This window comes from Trachemys scripta, chromosome 3, assembly GCF_013100865.1.
Source record: "Trachemys scripta elegans isolate TJP31775 chromosome 3, CAS_Tse_1.0, whole genome shotgun sequence".
Lineage (NCBI taxonomy): Eukaryota > Metazoa > Chordata > Testudines > Emydidae > Trachemys > Trachemys scripta.
In genome coordinates, this window is record NC_048300.1 from 174077079 (window position 1) to 174097228 (window position 20150).

Here is a 20150-nt window from a genome sequence, read left to right on the forward strand (position 1 = left end):
TGAGCTCTGTCCATCCCCTGCACTCGATGAGGGAGCTGTCCTGTACAAACAATAGTATGTGATCATGGAATTAAAGACTGTATCATAGTGCATGTGCACAAGGAGAGAACCTTCATTTTGCTGTTCTTAAGTTCTGACTGCCTGACTTTGAAATCTTAATGTCCTTTAACATAGTTTTTAATGTAATATAATATAGACTGATAATTGAATCATTGGTGAATGAAAGCTAACGACACCCACGTGAGGATGGTAAGTATTACTGTATGGTGCTCTATTCTGATCAAGAATCACGGCTGCTAAGTGATGCTTCTTCTGGAATCACATAGTTGTTCCTTGGAACAGGCAAGCCAACAGTGACATAGAGTTAGAATGATACAGCTGAAATACTAGAAGACACTTGAGGGAAGGAAGAAACAGATAACACTTACATAATTTGAGCATTCTGAATATATGAACTAATTGGAGTTGACATGTGTGTCACATGTAACTGGAAAGGTAATTTTCTCTGGATTTGCAATGAAGTCTTGAAGTTGACCCATAACCCTGATGTCACACAGTACTTATGATCTCAATATAGTCAAATGAATGATGGTTGATTTACTAGAAGATAATTAATTTGCAGGAATAAACTCAATAGTAGAACTCATTCATTTGTAAAACTTTCCAAAAGCCTAGTGTGAGTTTTTGTGTCCTTGATATATGCACACACAATCCTGTTAACGTCCATAGAATTCAACATACAAATCATGGAACAGACTATTGAATAGTCTCTCAAGCAGGCTGTGGGAAGCCCCTCACTTTGAATAATTAAAACTAGACTGAACAAAGTACTAGAAGGTATTCTTCGGGAGCTAGTCCTTACTGCAGAGAGATGGCCTAGATGACATGGGCTTTCTCAGTCTCTGTATAATGTGATATGTTACAGTATCTTATTTTTGAGATGAGGGCAGGATTTCAAGTGCTAAATTGAACCTATCTGAGGATTGGGACAGCCATGTAGGCCATTAAAAAGATTTTGCTACATCCGTGCAAGGAGTAAAAGCAGCTGTTTTGCTTCTTGTCCATCTGGAAGTGACTTCTTATAAAACTTTCAGCAGAACAACTTCTCGGAAAAAATCAGCGGTGCGAGGTTGATACGCCCTGTCACACAGTCGTCGGGATTCCCTGTCGAGTCAAATGACTGTGATTGGGGAACTCAGGCCGCTGCTTTGGTTTGAAGCCCCCACCTCTCTTTTTTTCGGTTCATTTTACCGCACCTCCTCCTCCTTTACTCATGGAGCAAGATCGTTTGAAAGACAAAGAAAGTATTATTGAACTAGAGCAGTGGCTCTCAACCTTTCCAGACTACTGTAGCCCTTTCAAGAGTCTGATTTGTCTTATATACCCCCAGGTTTCACCTCACTTAAAAACTACTTGCTTACAATATCAGACATAAAAATACAAGTGTTACAGCACATTATTACTGAAAATGGCTTACTTTCTCATTTTTACCATATAATTATAAAATAAATCAATTGGAATATAAATATTGGACTTGCATTTCAGTGTATAGTACATTTCAGTGCATAGAGCAGTATAAACAAGTCATTGTTTATATGAAATATTAGTTTGTACTGACTTAGCTGGTGCTTTTTCTGTAGCCTGTTGTAAAACTAGGCAAATATCTAGATGAGTTGATGTACCCACTGGAAGACCTCTGCGTACCCCCAAGGGTACACATACCCCTGGTTGAGAACCACTGAATTAGAGGAGTGGTCCCAGGCTGGGGATCCAGCCTGCGAACTAAGAACTGTGAACTGCCTGCAGTATCTGGTGGAGACAGCTGCTTACTTCAAATTTTACTTAGTTTAGTAAAGTTTAGGAATTAGATTGTGATTTTATAATTGTATTTCTTTTTGTAACCAATTCTGATCTTTTATGCCTGCATCATTTATAATCTATCTTTCTATATTAATAACTTGTTGTAATAGTTTATCTAAACCAGTAAGCTTTGACTGAAGTGGTTGGGGAATCTCTGCTCAGGTTAACAAGGACTGGTGCATATTCCTTTTCTTTGATAAAATGATGGAGTTATGAGTTTACACTGTCCAAGGGGTTCTAAGATGAACATTTCTGGGGTGTAAGGCTGGGGGGATTTGTGGGTGTCTCCCTGTATACAGTTCATGAGTGGGTGGAAGAGCATTCACGTAACTTTGGGTGTCCCTTCACATGCTGATGGCTGTGTGAGAGTGAAGCCTGGAGAGGCTGCTTTTCACTAGCAGAGCAGTATTAGAGACACCCTGGGCTGGAGAGTTAAGGGGGCACAATGATTCCACAGTTCCAATTGTATCCTGGGGGATGTCTCAAAGCCCCTCTTGCTTTTAATATAATATATGAACAGCCTTTCATATAATATATGTGCCGCTGCCGACTGCTGGCATCCGTGAGGTGCTCCAGGTAGAAGATTCCATCAGTCTGACAGATAGTTACTCTCCAGACAGCTGCCGCATCCTGACCTCCCCATAATGTCTGCTGAAACGTGGTGGGCTGAGAAGCTAGTAGGATTATAGCCTCAGCCAAGGCACCACCCATGGGAGCCCTGACTGGAGGATCGCCTGACTTTACCGATTGGTCCAACTACACTGTTTAAGCCAGAAGGAGGCATAGGAAGTTTGTTTGAGCAACGTGGTGATTTCCTATTGTGGATGCATTATGCCTGTGCCTGCCTCCTGCACCCAACTCTGTTCCTGATTCCTGCTTGGCTCCTGCCTCACCACTGCCTTCACTCCTGTTCCCACCATGCTCCTGCTCCTTGCCTCTTCTCCAGTCATCAGTTACCAGTCCTGGCTCAGACCTTAGCCTCCAACTTCTGACCCCGAGTCTGGGTTGACCCTTGGCTCTGGAATTTGGTGTCTCACCTGAACTCTGACCCTCAGCATTTATTCCTGGTTTTGAATCTGGCTTGACCCTTGGCTCTGGTAACTGGCAGTTGATTAGTGCTGACCCTGGGCTTTGTTCCCCAACCTGGATGTCTGCTCCACCCTCTAGACCTGACTCCTGCTCTGACTAGTAGGCCAGACTACATACATCCCAGTCCATAAGAGCAGGTTTACAGTTTTAGGGCCATTCTCCACAATTGGATCTACCCACCTCTGGATTCTATGGCAATTTTATTACAGTGTGCTTTTCTCTTTCCAACATCCCAAACCTCCAGTAATCGTGCAAAGATTTGGGGGTCAGAGTGGATAATTGACTGAATATGAGCTCCCAATGTGATCCTTGGATGCATAAATGAGAAACTCGAGATTATTAAAGAGATTTTTACGTCTGAATTTGGCACTGGTGGAACTGCTACTGGAATTGTGTGTCCAGTTCTAGTGTCCACAATTCAAGGAGGATATTGATAAATCGGAGAGGGTTCCGAGAAGAGCCACAGAAATGATTAAAGGACTAGAAATCATGTCCTATAGTGCTAGACTCAAAGGGTATATCTACACTGCAATTAAAAACTCAGGGTTAGCCTGTGCCAGCTAACTCAGGCTTGCAGGGCTCAGGCTAAGGGGCTGTTTAATTGAAGTGTAGATGATTGGGCTCATGCTGGAGCCCAGGCTCTAGGGCCCTGCGAGGTGCGAGAGTCCCAGAGCTCGGGCTGTAGCCCAAGCCCATATGTTTACACTGCAGTTAAATAGCCCCTTAGCTCAAGACCCATGAGCCTGAGTCAGCTCGCACAGGTCATCTGCGGGTGTCTAACTGCAGTGTAGACATACCCAAAGAGCTCTGTCTATTTAGCTTATGAGGTGACTTGATTACAGTCTTTAAGTATCTACACGGAGAACAAATATTTGATAATGGGCTCTACAGTCTTGCTGAGAAAGGTATAACATGACTGAATGGCTGGAAATTGAAGTTAGACAAATTCAAACTGGAAATAAGGGATAAATTTTTAACAGTGAGGATAATTAACCCTTGGAACAATTTACCCAGGGTCATGGTGGATTCTCCATCACTGACAATTTTGAAATCAAGATTGGGTGTTTTTTTAAAAGATCTGCTCTAGCAATTATTTTGGGGAAGTTCTATGGCCTGTGTTATTCAGGTCCGACTAGATTATCACAGTATTCCCTTCTGCTGTTGTAATCTATGAATCATAGGGTACATACGTACACAGAAAATGTTACATATGCAACTAATCTATGATCTGTACTGAACCATAGATGTGCATGGCACTTTGTATTCAAATAAAAGTACAGGTCCTTCCCTTGCTGAGCTTATGGTTTAAATTAGGCATGCAGTATATTGCCAAATATATCAGCCTCTCCACTCCCCCCCCAAAACAATACTGATAGTGGCTTAAAAATCATGAGATTTTTTTTAAATCATTTTGAATTTCTTCTGTTTGCCTTCTGATGTTGGAGCATTTAGAGTTCATATTTTCAAGCTTTTGACTGCAACAGTGTGGGCTAGAAACTTCCATTTGATTTTTTAATGACGGCTGAGATTCTCAGGCAGTAACCTTGTTCCAGCCGCTGGACCTTTATGAAAAACACCAAGTATTATGAGATTTGCAATGAAACTGGGAGTTGGTAACACAGGACACGAGATGAGAAAGGGTGAGTTGAGAATTAAAATGCTGTTAGAACACGGTGTTAAAGAAAATATCACTCAGTATTTGCACCTGGGGCATAAATGCCATCATGGAATAACCTCACTCAATTTTTTCACATTTTCTATAACAAGATATGCTATTTTAGCTTTCTACTCACTACATCACTCTAACTGAAGGGTCTGCTTTCTCTAATCAGGCTTAACCCATCCCTGGAGCAGCTCTGTTGAAACCAATGGAGTTATGCCAGGGATGAACTTGTCCCATTGTGCCTAACTGTCCTACTAATAGATCTGTCTTGGGTCCAAGTGTTCTCCCAACTTGTTCTATAATTATCCTAAAATTGGATTTTTCGAAGTGTCATCATTTTACAGTTTTTTTATAGTGCTGGCAATTAATTATTCAGAGCCATGGATGCGCTCGGCAGCTTTTCCCACTGGCTTTTATGGACACTAATGTATATAACTAATGTAAAGTGGAATGTCTGCACACACCGATACTTCAGAGTGAAAAGGAAGTGATTTTTTTCTTTAATATTACACACTTCGTGCCCAGCGTTTTCTGCTCTGATGTCCTTTCAAAATCCTTTGTGAGCCATTTGAAATCTCAGTGCCTAAAGGTATGTCTACACTACGAAATTAGGTGGATTTTATAGAAGTCGATTTTTAGAAATCGATTTTATACAGTCAATTGCCTATGTCCATACTAAGTGCATTAAGTCAGCAGAGTGCATCCTCATTACTGTGGCTAGCATCGGCTTATGGAGCGGTGCACTGTGGGTAGCTATCCCACAGTTCCCGCAGTCTCCGCCGCCCATTGGAATTCTGGGTTAAGCTCCCAATGCCTGATTGGGCAAAAACATTGTCGCGGGTGGTTTTGGGTACATGTCGTCAGTCGCCCCTCCCTCCGTTAAAGCAACGGCAGACAATCGTTTTGCGCCTTTTTTCCTGGGCTGCCCATGCAGACGCCATACCATGGCAAGCATGGAGCCCGCTCAGCTCACCGTCACCGCTGCTGTTGTGGGCAAGTCTACTGTGGGGGCTGCTGTGATCCAAGTAGCCCATGCAATCATTGATGTTCTGTTATCAAGGGTAGTGACTCTGGGAAATGTGCGGGCCTTTTTAGATTTTAGGTGCATCATATTCCTGTCCTTTGTCGCTGGTGAAGAAGTCTTGCAGCCGTACGTTCCAGTCCTGTCGGCGCTGTAACACCCCATAGCACTTCTGTGGTTGACACATGTAACCGCTCTAGGGCTCTTGCTCTTTTGCTCAATGATAGTGTTCTTGTGAACTCTTCTATGCAGGGATAACAAGAAGTTCTCCTTCGTATTTGAGACTTGCAGCAGATATTAAAACCTAAACTTAATTAAGAAGATACAAAAAGATTGATGTCCAACAGTTTATATAACAAAAGTAATGGAGACAAGCACTTTTAAATATCCAGAAACTCATCTGGTGCCCTTTACTATTACTTATTACTCTCTTCCAGCATGCACAAACAGAAGGGAAACCATGGATGGTGCCTAAAGGAGCTTACAGTCTAAATCAGACAGAGATGACAAAATACAGACACACAAATCACTGGATAAGGGACTCCTCTAACTTGTTTGGATGTTATTTGATATAAAATAGGACTCCTGGTATCACTGATAATGTTAAGAATCTAGCAGGATTTGCATTTAAGACTGTGGGCATTTGAAGTGCTGTTGGGACAAAAATAAATATGCGGTTGGTAATGTTTGCCTCAAACACTGTGGGGCATATCAGTGGAAACTACACCCATTGTCTGGTGCCTGCTTGATCTAAGTGTCTTGCCAGAACACTGGTGGGATGTTGATGGGAATGCAGGCAGTGCCACATTTTGTCTGAGATTCTGGTATGATGACTTTTTCTCATGTTATTGTGGGTTGTTTTTTTTTAAATCCTATTCTCTCTGCCTGAATTGAACTACATCTGATAAGAAAGAGGGTGACATTGCACCCCTGAATACTAGGAATGGTCCTGTTTGCAAGGCTTTGCCTCTGTCTCTGTCAGTTAATGTTTGATACTGCTTTCATAAACATAAGAATTGGCCTGAGAAATCAGCCTCCAGTGCCCTTTAGTCCAGTATCCTGTCTTGTAACCATAGCCAGTACCATATGCTTGAGAAAGGTCCAAGAAATCCTGCAATAGCTAGTTATGGGATAACCTGCCCCCGGGCAAAGTTCCTTCCTAACTCTCAAGAGAAAGAAATTGGCTTCTTGGTATCCTGACCTGGCCTGATTCTGGTTCCTGACTCATAGTTCTGATCGCCAATTTGTCTCATGCTTCTGAAATCCTCCAGCTATCCTGTTCCAGCTGACTATTGACTCCTGTCTCATGACTGTGGACTCTGGCTCTGACTACTAGGTGTGGCTGCCTACAACCTTGCCTTGACACTACATCAGTGCAAAGGATCCACCAAGACCCCTGTCCTGCTTAGAAGGGAACTGGTGCGAGGTCACTGTGTACCTCTTCTGGCTGCAGTGGGAACGCTATTCTTCACTCTGGAGTGTTGTGAGGCCAAGCCCGCAACGTGCTGCTCCTCGTGGGTTAGTGCATCCACCCCAGCACTCAAGGATGACAGAATACTGGGACCAGGCCCCCTTTTGGCTCAGTTACAACATTGCTGTTGCTTAGTAGTCCCAGAATGGCATTCTGGCTTCACTGCATCACTAACCTTCCTGCCCACCCACCAAGTCCAGTGTGGTGAACAGAAGCTGCAGCTGGCCTGCTGAATCAGTGAAGCTGATCACAGCTTGGCTAAGCACGTGTGTGCCCCAAAGACCTACACCTGCGAAGCCTGCCACTTGTTATTATCCCTGTCTTCCACATTCCCTGCAAGGCCAACAATTGAGCTCTCTGTTTCTCACCTTCCCAGGTGCCAAATGCCTCTAGTGCATGCACCTCCTCAGGCTCCCCAACATGGTCAGTAGAGCAGGTCAGAAATTCTTCATCAAAATGATTCTGAGATGGAAAATCAGAACATTCAGAAAGTGTCACGTTTTGATTAACTTTCATTTAGAAAACAACTGAAACGAAGTATTTTGATAACGTCAGAGCATCTTGTTTCAAGATTTTCAGAACATTTTAATTTTGTTTTGTTTCAAAACAAGCTTTTGAAACTAAATTATTGGATTTTTATATAGTTTATTTATATTTTTAAAACCATTAAGTTTGACATTGGAACAAAATGTTTTGCTTAACCTGGATCAAGATTTTGGTTTGTTTGTTCGTTTGTTTTCAGACTTCCATTTCGTGGGAACTCTTGAAATGTTTTGTTTTTGTCCTGTTTTGAAATCCTGGAATTTCTCACACATCAGAAAATCTGGTCTCTGCCTAGCTCTAATAAACAGTCTCTGAACTGTCTTCCTCTCCTGCTACTATTAGGCCCAGTTTTTCTCTCTGAAAATCTGGTCACGCTAGGAAAAATGGCAAGCTACACAGACAGTGGGTGGTGAAACACTGGAATGCGTTACCTAGGGAGGTGGTGGAGTCTCCTTCCTTGGAGGTTTTTAAGGCCCGGCTTGACAAAGCCCTGGCTGGGATGATTTAGTTGGGAATTGGTCGTGCTTTGAGCAGGGGGTTGGACTAGATGACTTCCTGAGGTCCCTTCCAACCCTGATATTCTATGATTCTATGACAGCCTGGGCAGCACCAGGTGGCCTTAGCCTATAAAGTAGCTTCTGTGCCTGATTTAGGGCTTGGTCCTAGAAACTGGCCCAGATCCAGCAAAGCACTTTAGTGATGTGCTTAAAATTAAGCTAATACTTATCTCATTGGGCTAGAGGAAAAAGGTGTGGTTTTGCCTTGTGCTAGTTTATATGTAGTACAATCCTAGTAAAGAAAAAGTTTTCACACGTGCAAGTGGATTAAAATAAAGACTATGGGGGAGCCTAGCGTTTACACTAACCTGCGAACTCAAGTTAAAACTACAACTGCCTTGTCTTCACTGGGATTGTACCTCATGATAGGTATCTTGTGTTAGGTAACACCAGGTGAGAATGCAGTTTTCTTCCTAGTAAAGACTTAAATGAGACTATTCATGTGCTTGAAGGTAAGCACATTCTTTGTGCTTTGCTGGACTGGAGCCAGAGAGCTTTGCAGTTTGCAGAACTGAGGCCTTGCTGCTGTGACAAGGGGACTGCTCCCAACTCTCTGCTCCCACTGCAATGAAGTCAGATGATATTTAAACATTTTAATCATAATCCTAATTTAATGATTAGCTTGTAGTATTTGCTAAATGCCAACAATGTGCTGAGTTATTTTTAACATCTTACTTAAATACTCTTTTCTGCAATAACCCTCCTTTTAAAAATTACTAACTTTTTTGTCTTTAAAATATTTTTAATTAGTATTTTTAATTTCCTCCCCTGTGATTTTCATTTCCTTAATTACTAACAGGAGCAAGACAAGAGCTCTCCATAGCTGCCATGTTTGGGCAGAATTTAATCTGACTTCTTAAAAATATTATATGTTGGTTTAGGTATAATAAAGCAGCCCATACTTTAGGCTCAAGACCCACAGTCCATTACAATAAATAACCGGCCCCATGCAGAGCCCAGTTGTAGTCAGTAATGATCCAGATGAGTTGCAGAATTGAGCTGTAGACCCTGATCCTCCAAGAATCTCCATATGAGCAGATTCCTTCACCTACACAGAGCTCCAGTGGGGCTTCATACAGGCACAAGAGCCCAACTGCAAAGGCAACTTGCAGGATTGGGGTCCAGATCATCATGTGGAAAGTGTTCCAAATTCCCTGTCACTATTCTTGTAAAATTCATTGACCTTTAAAAAAAACAAAACAAAAACCCTGCAAGATTTCACAAGAGCAGCAAGTCCTCTTTTATGGGTGTAGGCAGTCTTTCCTGAGCAGAAACCTGATATACAGGTTGAGTGTAATACTTTAAAAAAAAAAAAAAACAAACCCAATAGGAGTCAAGTTTGTATCTTTTGCCACTACTGTTTTGGAAGTACTTTGGCCTGTTTGGAAATCCTTGCATTGCTCAAAATGTTTTTTTAAAAATAAGAAGGCTTGCAAAGTCTATGTGGGGATGTATTATTTTGATTTAGTAGCACTTACAGTCAAAATAGACAAGAGAGGAGAAAATGGTGGGAGCAGAAAAAGGTGCAGAGAGAGCAACTGAATTACTTGCCCAAGGTTGCTCACCATATCAGTGGCTGAGCTGGGAATAAAACCCAGGTCTGATAGATTCCAAGGCCAGAAGGGACCACTGTGACCATCTAGTCTAACCGCCTGCATAACACAGGCCATCGAACTTCCCCAACGTAACTCCTAGAGCCTATCTTTTAGAAAAACAGCCAATCTTGATTTAAGAGTTGTCATTGATGGAGGAGCCACGAAGACCCTTGGTAAATTGTTCCAATGGGTAATTACTCTCATAATTTCAAACGTACGCCTTATGTTCAATCTCAACTGGGAGTCTGCTGCCTCCTAGTTCAGTGCCCTATCCACTAGATCACATTGTCTTCCTGATCTAGTCTGTTTCCCTAGTTCCCTGGGCTAGCTGCGTCTCGGGGAGCCTTGCAGAGGCTCATTCCATGGGAAGAGGGTGTATTTTGAGTTATTCCTGTGGATAACACTCAAAGTTGTACCTGTTAGGTAAAGAGAAAGTCAGTGGCATATGGCCTTGGGGAAGGGGAAGTGATTCCTGAAGGACATCTCTTCTCTCCAAAAAGCGAACCTTTGCCCAGTGACTCTGCATGAGATCATTGCATGGACCATATATCACAAGTAGAGCTGGCTGAAATATTTTGCACTAAAATTGTTTCTAGGTGCAAATGTGGCTTTTGTCAAAATTCTGCAGGGGAGAAATTTTCAATTTTCGGATTGAAAGAATCAGAATGAAAAGTTTTGTTTCATAATGTCAATTTGAAACAGTGCTGGTCATTTAGAAACTTTTTGGAATTTTTCATCCCACGAAATATTTCAATTTTCTGTCGTGATTTGAAACGGAAAGAAATTTCAAAATGTTGGTTTCCCGCTGGATGAAAATTCTGTTTCCTGATCAGTGGTCATCACGAGGTTTTTCAACCCTTCTCTACAAAATCTGTCTTGGTATGTTGAACATACATTGAAATTGTCAAGTCATCTGTATTTAAGAAGGGATCGTGGCACAAATGAAAAGCAACTATTGCATGTTGATATTCAGCTTTCTCCCAATTCCACTGCAATTAGATCCATGCGGGCAGACCCTTCATGTCAATCTGCACAGCGGTAAGGGTCCACCTGTACCGATCCAACTGCAAGAGGAGTGTGACATTCAGGGGAATCTTGTGAATTTGAGAAGATAGTATGAAGCTGTTCTTATGAAAATTGCTGTTCCACGGAATGCTTCTGTCTATCCATCGTAACTGTCAAGACTTTAAGCATATCCCTCCCAGACTAGATACTTTAAGCACATCCCTCCCAGACTGGACTGTAGTTAACCTTTACTGTACTCAGGTTGTATGCTTTTGAGGGGGTCTGGTTTAGCTGCAGGACTAACAAAGGTCAGAAAAAGCAAACAGGGCTCCAGGATTGAAAAGACAAGACAAGTGCTGTTGCAGAAAGACCATGAATGGCCTGGAGGACTTTGAGCCCAGCCCAAAGAATGCTTTGGAGTGGTGAGGAAACTGAGGTAGGGAAATGCATTTAGGATTTATTATTTTTGTATATATCTGTGTATTTCTGGTAATATTAAAGAGCACTGGTGTCTTAGAATCCTGTGCAGTCTGTCACATCTGTCATGCCCTTGAAGAGTTAATGTCAGGAGTAAGGCCTGCAGCTGCCTCTGCTCAGTACTCCTTAGACCCTAATGAACCAGCGGGGCTGCTTGACAGACCACCCTCCCAGACTGGCTAAGGAAGTGAGCAGGCTGGTTCTTAAGTTCTGCAGCAGCCATAGCTTGCTGGCTGCTCAACACACCTGCACCTGGACTGTCTGCCTCCCCGTGCTTGTCTCTCACCAAGCCCTGCTCTGCTCCTCCACAGCTCCAACCCAGATCCCGTTTGTTCCCAGCCTTGCTCTGCCTCAGAACCAACCCTGCTCCTGCCTTCTCTGGCTCCTGGTAATCCGGTTCTGATCCTCTGCTCTGATTCCTGGCTCCAACTCTGTCTTGATCCTTGGCTCTGCCACTCAGACTTTGTCTCGGATTCTGACCTTTGTCCCTACTTCCTGGTTCTGGTCCTGTCTCAACCTTTGGCATTTGGACTTTGAGCACTAGGCCTGACTCCCATTCTGAGCACTAGGTCTGATTGCCTGTGACCTGATCTCCTGACAGCTAACTTGTAGACGCAGTACACCCAGGTGGCTGGAGTTCTGGGAGAGTGTGTGTTTAAGCTATGGGGAGTTGAAGGGGTCAGTACTAGCCCAGGGACTAGGCAGTTGGTCTGGGAGGTTTCAGCTCTCAGGAGGAGGTGCTCCCCTAGTGTGTGCCTAGGGATGCCCAGTGAGGAGCAGGGCATGGATTCTGTTTAGATGCCAGAGGCTTAAAGCTCACCGGATCCAGTGGTTAGATCCCCTCACAGCAGACTGGTGAGTGGCACTCGACTGGAGTTGTGACAATGAGATGTATGTAACTAAGGGTAGTGTAAATCAATGTAACTGCCCTACACACCTCACATGAAATAACTTAGGCTCTGATCCTACAAGCTATTCCATGCAGGTGGCTCCCTCCACAAAGTTTTTGTGGTTCAACCTAGACCAGTGATGGGTTGTCTGGATGCCTTAAATGCTACACTGCTGTGGCTCACAGCCTGAACACAGCCATCCAACAGACATGCATGAAGGTCACCTACTGGCTTCCACCGCCCAGTTTCTGTTTGCCCCAACATCCCCCAGTCCCAAATTTCCACCAAACTGTCTCCCTGAAGTGTCCAACTTTCTCCTAATTAAGTGTGCTGCTCCTTTAAAGAGACAGAATTAGCAGCTTGTTATCTTGACTGGAGTGAACATTCACTTCTGTTCAGTCACAGCATGGCTTGGTTTAGATAAAAAGTCAAACAAATTTATATGGTCAAAAAGATAGGACAGACATGGTTACACAAAAAGGTAAAATTATACTTCTAAAACTAACACTTAACTCCAGCAAGTTACATTCCTTGTTCAAGGTAGTTTCCTCATCAATCTTCATTTTCCAACTGTGGCTGATTACTTCTTAGTTAGGATTCCCATAGAGGCCAAGGCACTGGTTTTCCTTGTCTCCTTAGGTGAAAGATCACTTAGGGGTTCTCTGCCCCTCTCTTTATAGTCCAGTAAATCTTTGAAAACTCTCTCTCTCAAAGTTCATTGACCCTGCTTCAGGAGTCAGGAAGACTTCCTAGGGTGAAGTCTCCATCCCCCGTTGAGGTTAAGTGATCACTTTTCTCCCACTTGCTCTCCTGATGGCTTTTTTAGCCTGGCATACAAATGTGGTTTTCATTGCCTTTGGTCAACGGAACCACATTCTCTTGTCTGGAAAAAAAAATGCTTATCAGCTCTCCCTGACATGTCTGGTTTAAACATGTTAGTCATAATTCCAGTATATCCATATAAATCTTTGTGGATTGACCATACATACATCACGCAAGAATATTAATGATCACTGAGTTATTAGTCTTCCAATGACATATTACATGACACCTTTTAGAGACAGATATAACAACTGGGAGTTGGGGTACACAGAGCTGGTCAGGCCAACAGAAACTCTCTGCTAGATACCAGGGAGCTTCTGGCATAGGGATGCTCTCAGGATTGCAGATTCTCTGCCACTAGCATCCTCCCTATGCAGAATAATTTGCAGGATTGGTGTGATAGTGCTCAATTGTGCCGTTTGACTAAGGACTACAAGATCAGACCTTAGATTACTCTTCTTTCTAAAGTTCAAAGGGTTGCTTCCATTCTCATTGACTACTGCGGGAGCAAGATCAGACTCAGAGGGCTTTTTTCTAATGCACCAACTAAGGACCAAATCCTGCTTTCCTGGCTCTCAGAAGTACCTCCACTGAAGTCATTGGGACTTAAAACTTCAAGGCAGTGAGGCAAAGAGGCCCTTACTGACTGACCCCCTATTAGTTGCAAGAGCTGTGATGGGGCTTATTAGGCAAACAGGGGAAATGGTCTAAGCACTCTAATCCTAACCATCAGTTTCATCCTTTCTTTTCTGGTATTGTTTCATAGATTATTCATAGATTCATAGATTATAGGACTGGAAGGGACCTCGAGAGGTCATCGAGTCCAGTCCCCTGCCCGCATGGCAGGACCAAATACTGTCTAGACCATTGTTAAAAGCAATTGTTTAAGCATTAATGCTTAAGACCATTAATCAAAACCAGAGTTTGTATGAACACACACTGCTAAATTACAGCCAAGCCTGGTGCTACTAAAAGCTCACCAGTGGCAGGCAAATGGCTCTAATGTGAAGTGAGTCATTTAAAAGGTACATATCCCTTTAATATCCTGAGTTAATCATTTCTAAAGATAGGAGGGCAGGTAGTGCTATCACATTCATTAACAGGAGTCTTAATACTGTTACTGAAGTACAGGTAATTACAGTAGATGTTTCTGGAGTAGAAATAACCGTGCATTGCATCTCTCTCTCTCTCTCTCTCACACACACACACACACACACTTTAATTTGCATGAATCATTTGGTTTAAACACTGTATGAACCTGCTTCTGTTGTCTGACGCTTAATCAAATTCAATATATAGTTTGAAGGAGACAGATGAGTTTAATTTAGTCTCGACTTCTCTTTCTTCCCACTATAGAAATAAAATGAAGAAGAAGCAGAAGAGAAAAATCAAAATAAAGGTGAGATACAAAAGCAGTTAAAGCACTGTGGTTTGTGTATTGCACCGCACCACTATATGAGAGTATTAAGGATGCAGTTAATGCAGGTATGTCATTTAAAAAATGTTCAAGTAGGCTAAATACACCCACTGGGTCCAATTTTCCAAATGCAGATACTTTAATAGGACAATAAGATCTTGTAATAGGATGCTCAAACTGGCACTTATGTGCATACAATGGGAATGCCCATGCTTACCTATTGATCTTAGCATTCAGATGCAGGATTCAAGTGTCCTAGTAACATATGCACAGTGAAAACAAAGCTCCCATTCTCATATGTTACAGAGAAGACAAAGGATAGAGCTGAGGAAATAACTAATAACCAAGGTCTTATTCCAAAAACGTAGCGTCCTTTTCTGTTGCAAATGATCTGGGAGCAGTTAACAATTTTCTCGTTTGCCCTTTATTCAAACTTGGTCACAATGACAAAGTAATTTTCTGCGAATAATTCTTGCTCATGGGCTGTTTGTGACTACTCAGAAAGATCGGAAATTTAAGACTTGTGGTTCTTTTTGATTGAATGTATAGGTCACGTGGCTTTGTTTCGGTTCCCCAGGTGGTAGGCCAGAACTCTGAAAAGGGGGTTGGGTGTTAGTACGTGTGCTGAGGACTCAGCGCTGCTCGGGCCGGGCTCGTGGCGTCTGGGGGCAGCTGTGTGTGCACTAACCCGCCGCACGCAGCAGCGCGCGCTACTTTCCAGGACTTCTCTGTACTTCCTGCCCTGCCGGGGACAGCGTGGTGTGGTGGGGCGGGGAGGGGAGGGAGAGACCAACGGGTTCTTGCTGTAGGAGGCACCGGCTGCTCCCCGGGCCGCCAGCGCCCCCCGCGGCTCCCCTGCAAAGAGGGGCGGGTGCGCGGGGCGGGCCCGACGGCGCCGCCCCCCTGCCCGCAGTTGGTCCGCTCCCGGAGCCAATAGGCCGTCGCGCCCAGTGTGGGTTCGGGGGCAGCGACCAGCGCGGAGTTTGCGCCGCGGCAGCGCGGGGCGCAGCATGGGGCAGTGTCAGTGACCGCGCGGAGAGCGCCGCTCTGGCCAACCCGCCTCCGCCAGGCCAGCGTCCCTCCTCCCGCGGCTGCAAAGTTCAGTCTCCCCGCGGGTCCCAGGGCGGCTGCCGCTCCCTCCCCCTGCCAGGAGCCGGCGGCTCGTTTCCTCTTTCGCTCCTCGCCGCCTTTCTCTGTTCGCAGCCCGAAGCGGAGCCCCGGCTCCGGGGACCGCGGCCGCCGCCGAGCAGCAGCAGCAGCAGCGAGCGCTTCACTTCGCGCGGGTCAGGCGAGGGAGCGTCCCACCCCGGCAGCCGGAGCGCGGCGAGACCAGCCCAGACCCAGGACCTGGTAAGGGCGGTGAGCGGTGGCTGTGCCCCCTTGGCGTGCTGCTGGGGGGGACCCGCCTTCGGCTTGATGCTTGTTTTCTCTTCTCCCACTGTGAGCCCCCCCTCCACGTTACCCTTCTCGGGGAGGAGTGGGGGGAGTTAATCGGCTCATCTCCTAGTCTTGGGAATAGGGGAAATGTAACCAGGCTGCACGCAGGGTTTTGCAACAGTTGAGCTCCCCTTTCATACGGCCGGCGATTTTCCAATAAATTTGGGTTTAAAACCTCCAACTCGATGCAGTCGGTGCCAGCTGTCAGTGGGGTGCGTGCGTGCATCTTTTGGCCGTGTTCTCCCACCGGGGAAGCCGCTATAAGGTGGGGTGGGTGGGGTCTTTTCTCCTTTCCCCTTTCCCCTTTCCTCCAGGGTTCCAGGCAGCAGAGTTAGTCTCTCCTTCTCCTTTGGTCTGTGACCTTAGCAGTTCTGGGGACCCGTCTTTCCAGTCACTTCCTAACAATGTTGTGGTGTTTTGTTAAGTCTAGTAGATCATGATACATTTTGTTGAACTCACCATGAATCATTCTTTTTCGCCAAAACCCTTCCTTATGATCTACGAAAGTCATCTTCTCTCGAGCGCGTTTGTACAGTGTAGATTTACTATTTAATTCCTTCTCCAGCCCCTTTGGATTTCAGAGTTAAACCACTACTCTGACTGTGGGTATGTGAAATGAAAAGGGCTGCTTTTTTCTCTGCCTGACTACAGGTACGCACCTAGGTGTGTGTGTATATATATTTGTGTGTATGTGTTTGGGTATGTGGGCGTGCATGTGAATTGTCTAATTTAGCAGAAAAATATGGTGATTAAAGTTATGCAGAAACGCCAGGGCTCACGTTAATGATGGTTAATCTTTTACCAGTCAGACTTACAAATGCATAAACATTACACTGTGTTTAAACAAACTATTTAAAAACGGAACTTCCTACTTGCCATACTGTAGAGAATGTCCTTCCAGAAAGTCTTTATGATCCTTTACTGGCGTCTTCAAGAGACGGCTCAGAAAAACAAAAGCCAGGCTGGCTGGTGAGAGAGACCCTAGATCTGAACAGTTACCTTTTTACACTTTAGTGGGTTCTTTGCTGAAAAGGGTTTTGTTGATTTATATTTGCATTAGAGTTGTCATTTGCTTAGTGATCTGTAGAAAAAGAGAGTGAGTATTTGAGGTTATTATGAAATCTTGAAATTTACAAGAAATTATATATAAAATGGCACACTTATGTTTTTACCAATGAATTTCCATACAGATAACCCTTTCCTGAGTGAAAGTAATGCAGTGTCTGAAATGGAACCTTTTTGTCTTCAAATACTGTATATGCTCAGTGTGGTGTTTAGTCACCACTAGATGTTTGTTTTGTTTTTGTTTTTTTTAAATTGGGACTTTGTCACATCCAGGAATGTTTACAGATAAACTTTGACATGAGATCAGAGTATAATATACCTAGCTGCAAACAAAAACCTGTGACTGTAATTCTTGTAATAGGGAGAGAGGGGGATGAAGACCGAGAATGCACTCTCTCTCCTCTTTCTCCTCTCAATATTTAGGGTATTTTCCAGTGGCTCTGAGCCATTCATTGTAATTCTGCCTCAAAACCTCCTATCGCCTAAAATGCAGCTCTAGCAAGACCATGGAGAGTTTCAGTAAACCGTTATCATGATAAAGCTGTCTTGCATACTCATGCCAACACTGCTTCAGTGCTTCCTGCTGTCATTGGCAAGTAAAGCCATGGGAACAATTAATCTGCTATGACTTTGAAGTGCCCTGCCTACTCTCCTTTGGGAACAGCTTTGACCATCTGAAGCTGAGTAGAACCACAAGCATATTGCTGTGACTTCTGAATGTTCTTTTTCTTACAGTTGGCTCCTTGGTGCATGCAAACAACTGAATGTTAGATATCTTCTAATCCAGGAGTTTTCAAACTTTTTGGGTCGGGATCCCAAAGTGGGTTGCAAGCCCTTTTTAATGGGGTTGCCAGAGCTGGTATTAGACTTGCTGTGGCCTGGGGCTGAAGGCAAAGCCCAAACCCCACCACCTGGGGCCAGAGCCTGAGCCCCACTCCTGAGGCTGAAGTCAAAGCCAGAGGGCTTCAGCCCTGAGTGGCAGGGCTCAGGTTATAGCGCCGCCCGCCCCCCTCCCCACCTGGGTCTGAAGCCCTTGGACTTTGGCTCCCACACCCTGGGGCTTGGGTCCTGCCCCCTCACCCTGAGCTGGTGGGGCTTGGGTGGCCTCAAACTTTAGTCCCCGCCCCTCCTCAGGTCATGTAGTAACTTTTTTTTGTCAGAAAGGGGTCATAGTGCAATGAAGTTTGAGAACTGCTCTAATCTACAAAAAGAACAGGAGTACTTGTGGCACCTTAGAGACTAACAAATTTAAATAGATTTCCACTCCATACGGCTGAATGCAGTGCCTTGCATAATGACAGGTTTCAGAGTAGCAGCCGTGTTAGTCTGTATCCGCAAAAAGAACAGGTCTCTAAGAGGTTAGTCTCTAAGGTGCCACAAGTACTCCTGTTCTTTTTGCGGATACAGACTAACACGGCTGCTACTCTGAAACCTGCTCTAATCTAGTGAGACATGAGGAAACCTCTGATCATCCTAACAGCTCTTTCCTTGTGGTAGACTGCAGGGTACTATTGTTCTGAATTAATAATACAGATTACTTTGTGGTCCAAATGATATTAAAGTTGGGGTATGACTGTTTTTTTTTGTTTTGTTTTTTTTCCCCAGGGGGGCCACATGAGCCACTGGCTAGAAATGGTAACATTCCAAAAAAAGATAATGTATCCGTTATTTGGACTTGAGTGGGGCAGAAGTGCTAGTAATTCAAGCTTAACTTTCTGGGTTGTAGATTTGTCTTAATGTTATGGTGATGAGTGATGCGTTGGATATACAGCCTATGTACATCTGTGCGAGTGTAGAATGTGCTGATGTTGGGGATGTTGCTTTTCTGAGTATGTTGATCTTAAAAGCTGACTTTAGGTCAGTTCAACAACTAAAAGTCTGTCTTCCCTTGACTGCAAGAGAAATCAATTTTTAAAACTGTATTCAGCCCTCAGTTTCTAGTATTAAACAAAATGTTTTGATCTAGGATCAGTTCCTCTTGGACGTAGTCTACATCAGAAAATGTATACTGAAGTTGGGCTGCACGGAGAAGAAACAGAGCTTAACTCATGTTAAGTAAATTACCTCTTGCCAACAGAAATTAATCTCCAGATCATGTTGACTGTATTAATGAAGTAACATGCTGCATCAGGTGTCTGTGCAATAGGTTGTCTGTGACTGTAGGATTTCAGTTTGCAGAGCTGTTAGTTTTAACCTTAATGAGCGTAAAATGTTTTTTAAATGTCTGAAATTCCAAATGCTACAATAGAATGGCAGCATGTTGAAGTTGAACAAATCTATAAGCTTATTTTATCTTCACTTTGCCAGTCTATTGCTGAACAAAAGCTTTCACAAGCTTTTGGTGGTATGATAATCCTCTAAACCAACACATTGAGTCTCCCAGCCAATAGGTCTTCTGCCTGTTGTCATGTTCTGCTTCAAAGTATAATAGCAAAGTATCTAAGTACTCTTATTCAAAATATTGAAGTCAAATATCTGTCTGCCTCCCGAATTTACAGCTGAAAGAATAAATGCTGAAATGATTCTTCTGGAAATCTTGTGGGTCTCTGGAAGTTTAGCATTCTGTTGTTTTTTAACCAGGAGATCTGTTGGTTCAAATATACAATAAAAAGTGCATTCCTTTGTACTTGAGTACTTCAGTGGTGCTATAAGGTACGAATTTGAGGCTGAATCGATTTAACAATCTGAGATGTGCTGTAATTCCTCTGGAGTGCACTGGCTGAGAGATGTAATTGCTATTAAAAAGTATTATTTATAACTCATAAGGTGACTAGTAAGACCTATGTGTTTTTTAGGCATCTGAATTACCAACTTGGAAGAAAGCACAAATGCTACTCTGTGACTCCCTCTCTTCCTAATATACGCAGCTCTTCCTTGTCCTTTTTGTGTCTGATCCTTTCATGATTAAGCAGAAACCAAGTACTTCAGTGAATTCTTATTACTAGTTCACATTAGCCAAAGTGTGTTTTGCTCTGAATCAGACATTTCCTGCAGGAAGCATTCTAGTTGAAAACTGAGACTCCCACCCACCCCGGTATTTTTTGGATCAAACTACCTGAGAGAGAGTCTACTTGAAAACTAGTCAACTCAAAAGCATGAAGTAAATGTAGCCTCAGTTCCTACACTTGCCTTTGAGGCCCTCTGCAGGTTTTACAATAGCATTTTTAAAAAGGGTTTTCTTGCCCCTGTTGTAGCATACTTGTACAGACAGCCAAGCAGATTGACTGCCCTGGTGTAG

General features: G+C 43.7%; 1 protein-coding gene across 3 annotated transcripts in view; it reads left to right on the forward strand.

Moving 5' to 3' along the window:
* The first annotated feature begins 15341 nt into the window (after nt 1-15341).
* Nucleotides 15342-20150, forward strand: part of HPCAL1 (hippocalcin like 1) — a 127859-nt gene continuing 123050 nt past the window's right edge. Inside the window, exon 1 of one of the 3 annotated variants that reach the window (XM_034766504.1) lies at nt 15342-15760. The gene's annotated coding sequence lies outside the window, so the exon portion shown is untranslated. Of the gene's footprint in view, nt 15761-16761; nt 16817-20150 lie in introns of those variants that run through there. The other 2 variants (XM_034766501.1, XM_034766502.1) reach the window with 2 other exon arrangements.